Source organism: Octodon degus, unplaced genomic scaffold (genome assembly GCF_000260255.1).
Source record: "Octodon degus isolate 3935 unplaced genomic scaffold, OctDeg1.0 scaffold00018, whole genome shotgun sequence".
NCBI lineage: Eukaryota > Metazoa > Chordata > Mammalia > Rodentia > Octodontidae > Octodon > Octodon degus.
In genome coordinates this window covers 17,515,075-17,522,299 of record NW_004524594.1, presented here as the reverse complement: position 1 = coordinate 17,522,299, position 7,225 = coordinate 17,515,075, and positions in this window count along the sequence as shown.

Sequence of the window (7,225 nt, the reverse complement as noted above, 5' to 3'; positions counted from 1 at the left end):
GAGCTGGGGGCTCCTTCCAGAGATCCATGAAAGGAGCAGTCTTTGCAGCCACCTGGGGAAGTTTCCGGAAGCAGCTCAGTAGAGCATAGGAATGACGTATAGCTCCCAGGAGAGAGGTGTGGCAAAGCAGTTTCCTAAAATAGCTTCCTTAATAGCCTGTGACTCCTGTCATGCCAGAGCCTGGTTCAGTGGAAAGAGGTGACTGTCCCCTCTCCTTCAGTGACTGTGGCCCAACATGAGCACAAGCCCAAGCACACTGGTTTCATTTTCTGTGAGCTCAAGCCTGAGCAGGCTGATTGCATTTTACATTTCTCCAGAGCCTTTCACTCTACCTGTCCTTCTCTGTCCCTTTGCACGCTCTTGGCCCTTACTCCTCTGATGTCACTCAGGCAGGCTTCCTTCAGAAGTGTTAAATTGGGTCTCTACTTTTCTGTCACCATTGAACACCAGTAAGAAAAAGTTACATTCAATTCTCATTTCAAATCCTATCATGCGTCATGACACTAGAATGCCAGGAAGAACCTGTTTCCTCGTGGTAGTGCACAGCTCTTAGGTATCTCCTAAGTAACCTCAGGGTGGAGATGGCCAACAGAATTGCCCAAAACTTAAAGCAGGGGTCTTAGAAACATTTTTTTGCTACTGAGGACGGAACCCCAGGATCCCAAGCTTGCTACACAAGTGCTCTACCACTGAGGTAAACATCCAGCCCTCAAAGGTTTTTCTTAGTGTTTTTTCATTTGTTGGTGTTTGTTGCTTTTTTTTTTTTTTTTTTTAAGACAGTGTTTCCCTCCATATTTCAGGCTGATGGTGAACGCACCATGTAGCCCACCCAGGCTAGCATCAAACTCTGTGATCCTTCTCCCTCAGCCTCCTGAGAGCAGGAAAGGCAGGCTTGTAGCACCTCCCTGGGCTTCTTTGTGGTCTTAAACAGATCAGTGAAATTATGTCTTCTGCGACAAATAACTAAAATAGTCAAGACCTGAGCCTAGCAGCCTACTACAAATACCCTTTCACTACAGCGCTGGATAAAGAAGCACTGAGTCCTGTGGGGCGAATAGTGTATCAAGCCCCAGCGCAGTAAGAGTCTTTGTACTTGGCCACCACGGATCTTAGAGAAAGCTCCTAAAATAGCCAGAGGGCTGGAGCTGATGACACAATTACTGTCCCGCTCAGCGCTTCAGGGGCGGGGCCAGGATGCTGCCAGGGCGGGGCTAGGGCTCTGCAGTCGCTTTTGCCCAGGAATGCCAGCTCCGTGCTCATTCCCAACTCCGGGAGCGCAAGGCCGGCTGCACAATGGAGTCTGCACCCAGAGTCGCGTGCCCGACCGGCTGCTGAGGAGCGCTTGGTTCCGATGGGCTACTTCTGGCGGTGGCTGCTGCTTTTGTTCCTGGCGCAGGTGTGTGAGCAAGGCTAGGGGGTCCGGGGCGGGGAGCCCTGCAGGGGGCCTCGGACCCGGAAGCCTTCCGGAAGGGGCAGGTGTGTGAGCAAGGCTGCCCAGGTCCGGGGCGGGGAGCCCTGCAGGGGACCTCGGACCGGGAAGCCTTCCGAAAGCGGCAGGTGTGTGAGCAAGGCTGCCCAGGTTCGGGGCGGGGAGCCCTGCCAGGAGCCTCGGACCGGGAAGCCCTCCGGAAGGGGCAGCTCCCGCCGCCAGAGCACCCGGCCGCTCCCAGACCAGGACAGGGAGAGCCGACCGCAAACGGTACCCTCGCCCCAGCCCGCAGCCCCGACCGCGTCCTCCTGAGCGGGCGCCGGCCAGTGCCCTGCCGCGACCTGGAAGAGGTGTGGCCGGAGCTGACTCGGTGGCTTGTGGGGTTCCCTTGAAGGAACACCGCAGCACCTGGGCTTTTGGAAGGCTGGGAAAGGTATCGATAGGGTGCCTGACTCTTAAGCCAGAGTGGGATGGAACTGGCTGACGCTTCCCGGGGCAGGGGTCGGGACCAGGTGGGAATGACCCTGTGAACAAGTCGGAGGCGGGGCCCAGAGGGTGCTCACCTGTTTAGTTTCCAAAGGCCCTCCGTGTCTCAAACAAGTACTAGAACAGAACGCGGGAAAAAAAAAAAAAAAAAAAAAAGGAAAAAAGTTTATTTTAAAAAGTGAAGGTGGTAGGTAAGGAAAAATCTGACCCGGGGCACTGGGGCCGAACAAATGTGAATAAAAGCAGCAAATGTGAAAGTACTCCCAAGGGAATACAGGGTGTGCTATTGCGAGGAAGCATGACAGGAATTCTTTCGGGATGGATGAACGAGGCGGCCTTACTGCGCGCAAGAATCCTGGCCGAGCCCTGCCCAACTTTCCCGTCACGCGGGATTCTCGAGGCGCAGAGCCAATTGTGCCAGACTGGGGTTCACTGAACTTGGCAGGCACTGGCCAAGGGAGGTGGGGAGGATGGCAGACTGCCACTGTATTACTTCTAGCTGTCTTACAACTTGTGCCCTTGTTTTCTGGGATAGTCGTTTTTCAGATTTACTTTTTAAGTTAAAATTTCTAATTTACTTTTTTGTGTATTCTGCAGCTATGTTCTCTGTTGCATTCTTAACAAATTACATTGAACATCCTAAAAGTATAATAGCTCCACTGTAATTTGTGCCAACTTAACGTCAATGGCATATGAAAATAATGCTGAGACCTAGAATAGCAAAGGCAATTCTGGGTGACAAAGGCAAATCAGGGGGTATCACAGTCCCTGACTTGAAATTATACTATAAAGCTACTGTAATAAAAAGAAAAAAAAGTGTGGTACAAGCAAAAACAAACAAACAAAAAATAGAGGGCCTACCAGATAGCTCAGTGGATTAAAGCACCTGCTTAGGCAGATGCAGGACCAGGGTTCAATCCCCAGCATGCCATGCCCCCCACCCCCCACACTGAGATGGCGATTAAGACTGGGCATGGTGGTGCGCACCTGTAATCCCAGTGCTTGGGAGGCTGAAAACAGGAAGGATCACTGTGAGTCCAGTCTGTGTAGTGAGACCCTGTAGACCCTGTACTAAATACATTTTTTAAAAAAGATCCGAGAATGAATGGAACAGATTAGAAGCTACATAAACAACTCCAGACATATTCAACCACCTTATCTGACAAAGGTTCCTGTCATAGTTTGGGAGTTTTACAAGGGGAACAATAAACATAGGGCACATATTTTATTGTAGGAAGCACCTCTTGATCCTCATCCCAGTCCAAGAAGTCTATATTTGGAATCCCAAAAATACATTATTGGAATCCCATCAAGTTAATTTCAATCTACGATTTCCAGTGCGACCCACAGGGAAAATAAAGACACTACAGCATATTTATAATTATGGGGAGCAAAATGACCCTAAGTCCAGCCACAAGGATGGCTTTCTGGAACAAAGAAGCCGACCCAGGCCCACATCCGGGTTTTATTCAGTCATGAAGAAAGAGTGGCTTGAGGATAAAAGACTGAGAATTATGGGAAGTAGGTGAGTACTGTGAGCTGAGCTAGGTAGGAGGCCTGCATTTACTTCTGTAATATGTAAAGAGAAAGATACACAGAAAAAGTAATTTGTATTATTCTATTGAGATAGTATATAATGTTTTGGGATCGGTGCTTCAGCTCTGATGTGTAATCTTTCAAGCCCCAGGAAGTCACAGCCTCTGTCTCGAGGCTGATCCCAGCCAACAGCCTGGAGCTTTGGCTCTTCGTCCTGTCTCAACCAGTCTCATATCAAAGAGCAGCAGGTGGTGAGTACCAGGGAGACAATCTCTCTTCTTTCAAGGAGAGCTGCTCAGGTGGTCCTCCACATTTTAAAATATTTTTTATAAAGAATTACCCAAAGAATCAGACATAATGAGAGTGCAGGAAATACATCCGCACACTAAAAACCCAAGAACCCAGCTGAGGGCCTGGATCCCATGGTGATGTCCTGCTTGAGTCCAGCTGAAGACCTAGAGCCCATAACAGTGCTTCCCACGAGTCCAACTGGAGGAATAGTGCCCATGGCAGTGTCTTAAGCGGGCCCTTTTCAGGGCTCTGCCCTGGAAAGGCACAAATTACAAATGTTGAAGGGGCTGTTGGGAAAAAGGAACTCTTTTCCACTGTTGGTGGGAATGTACACTGGTGCAACCACTCTGTAAATCAGTGTGGAGACTGTAAATCAGTCTCATATGACTCAGCTATCCCTCTTCTGAATATCTTCCTGGGAGAAATAAAAACATAGTACCACAACAATATCTGTGTACCCATGTTTATAGCAGCACACTTTGTACTAGCTAGATCTTGGAAACAATGCAAGTGTCCATCAACTAAGGAACAGATAAAAAAAAGATGTGGTCTTCATACATATTGTTGATCAGAAAATAGAGCAAGATATTGGTATAATAAAGTTTTAAAGTTTTAATATATTATCCACCCCAAATCCCACCTTTTATGAGAGAACACATGCCTGGCTGGCTGCCAGGAACGAACATAGGTAGCTATTATTGTGTAAAGAGTCAAAGTTGGGACGAGGGATATAGCTTAGAGGCTTGAGCACCTGCCTGGCAAGCGCAAGGTCCTGAATTTGATCCCTGGTACCACAAAAACAAACAAACAAGGGTCAAAGTTGACTGAAGTTCACTGGGATTTACCTGCTTCGCCTTTCTGTGAAGCTACAAGCTGTAGGGTTCATAATTCGTGTATCTCAGACAGCTCCTGTGCACAGCGATTATTGTTCGGGGAAGGGAGCACTGCCTGCTGCCTCCTCCTTTGCCATCCTGCGTAAGGTCACTTCTGAGAAATCATTACCAATAAAGGTGAGCTGTTAGTTACATATTTCTTGTCCTTTTTAACCAGATGATAGTCTCCATAAACGAGTCCATTAACAATCAGAGCCAACAGCATTTTGGCCCGGAGGCCTGTCTTGAGGATGAGTACAGGGATGGTGGCCACTGCTGCAAGATGTGTCCTCCAGGTGAGTCCTAGGATGGGGCCCAGTGCTCATTAGGTGGCCACTGGCACAGGCCACAGGCTGTGCTAGAGAGGGTGTGTGAGGACCACGGACTGCACTCACCTGCCGCCTACTCTTTAGAACACTAGACAGGTGTCTCTTGTCCCATGTGTGGAGGACCCCTCATGTATACAGCAGATTCTGTATATCTGTCTGTGTTTGATAAACGGGACAGTCCATCGACTCCACCTGGGCTAGGATCACTCCCCTCCCCAGTGAGCGCTGAACCCTAAAGAACAAGCACGGAAGGTTAGGGGGTTGGGAGAACTGGAGGATCCACATCACAAGGAGGCCACAAACCAGTTGGTCATGTAATCAGGCCTAGAAATTTGTCATTTGCAGACGTTATTTTGAATTTAAACTCCAAGACATTAGCATTGCTGTTAAATCATTTAAGGACCGAGGCTCCAGGGACCCAGTAGAGCAGAGTACAGCCCATGACCCAGGTGGGCCAGGAGAAGGATCTCATTTCTGCCCAACCACTCCCACAGGTTACTATGTCAAGAAGCTCTGTGTGATATCCCACACCCCGGGAAAGTGTGTCCAGTGTCCCCGGGGGACATACACAGCTCATGCCAACGGCCTGGGATCTTGCCTCATCTGCAGCAACTGCCATGCCAGTGAGTCTCCTAGGATTTGCCCACCCCTAAATCCAGCAGTGCTCTTGCCAGGAATGGGCCCTAGAGAAGGAATTGAGGATGCTGAGCCTCCGATATTTAGGTGTTTAATGTTCAGCTTTGAAAACATGGAGCAAAACCAAATACCCACTCATCCAGCATTGGGATGAAGCTATCTCCAGCGGATGTTGCAGAGACGTGGCAGGCGCTTTTTCTTTTTTCTTTTTTTTTTTTTTTTTTTTCAAAGTTTTATTGATAAACATATAGCAATGAGACAGTTTCAAATCAAATCGAAAGTACAGTTTCGACAAATAATACACTGAATATATTCTTCTTAGTGGTTAATTGCTGTACAAGATGCAGACTTGTGATCCTACTTACAAACACCATTAGAAAAAATCATTCTATTCATTAAGAGAATGCAACTATATATCTATCCCAACCACTTTGAATACACAGATACAAAATGGACATTCATAGTTATACCCCAATTTTTTTTTTAAGTTCCGTTGTTGAATATTATAGGTGTGTAAACTCAGCAAAATATTCTAAAAGAGTACAGAAGCCCATAATAGCATTGGGTCTTCTGTTTAATTGGCAATGTCAGAAATTATTGACGTGAGTCCCCCACAGCTCAACATAACAACATGGCTTTACTTCCTATATTTCATCTTCATACTTTTCTACTGGATGGTTAAGACCAAGGTAAAGCAGAACCTATGCAACAAGAGTTGTAGCTTTTTGGTTTGAGAAGGTCAGTGAAATGCCCTCAGGATTTATCCTGAGATCCTGTACCTCAGATTGTAGAATCTTTGTCAGTGCAGCCATGTGGATGAGTCACGGCCATTGCTTGGCCAATGTGCTCTCTGTGAAAGCCTGAGAGAGTGTCTTCTCCTCATGTGACTCTCCTTAGGCACACTCCACGTCATCGATCAGTTTCCTCTTTGGCCCCATAACCTTCTTGATCAGAAAATCTGGGACACTACCGAGGTACTTGACATTACAGTACAAGTTCTCATATGTCCTGAGTCTTAATTGACCTTAGAAGGGTAGGGCCAAAATATTGGCTTTCCTTGTAGCCCTCCTTTTTCTCTAATTTTGGTCTGCAAACTTAGGTTGTTAACCATCCAGAAGAAAAGCTTATTGTTATTATCAAACGATTTACGTTATCAAGCTTAACCTCACTATTTCACTACATTTCAAACATCTTAGGCATAATAAGGAACAGGTATTTTTCATCAAGTATTGATATGTTGAACCTTAAGTCCCTACATAAATGATCCCTGAAAGTATAGCCTTAGGCGCTTTTTCATTAGCGTAAAAATTGTTCCATTCGTACTGTCAGAGTGAGAACAATGTGAATACAACCTTAGGCATGCTCTGACCAAAAAGCAAAGCACTTTTTGCCATTTTCCTTGCTAATTTCACATAGCCAATTCAGTCTAGAAATTCACAAGGTACACACAGAAAGAAGAGCAAGCTCCATTCCTACAGAATAAGCAATTTTGTATTATGAAAATTTCTGAACATATACAAAAGTTGAAAGAATAGACAGGTGGGGCTGGTGAGATGGCTCAGTGGTCTAAAGCACCTACTAGGAACAAGCCAAGCAAAGCACAAAGACTGCGGTTCAATCCCCAGCATGCCATGCCCCCCACCCCC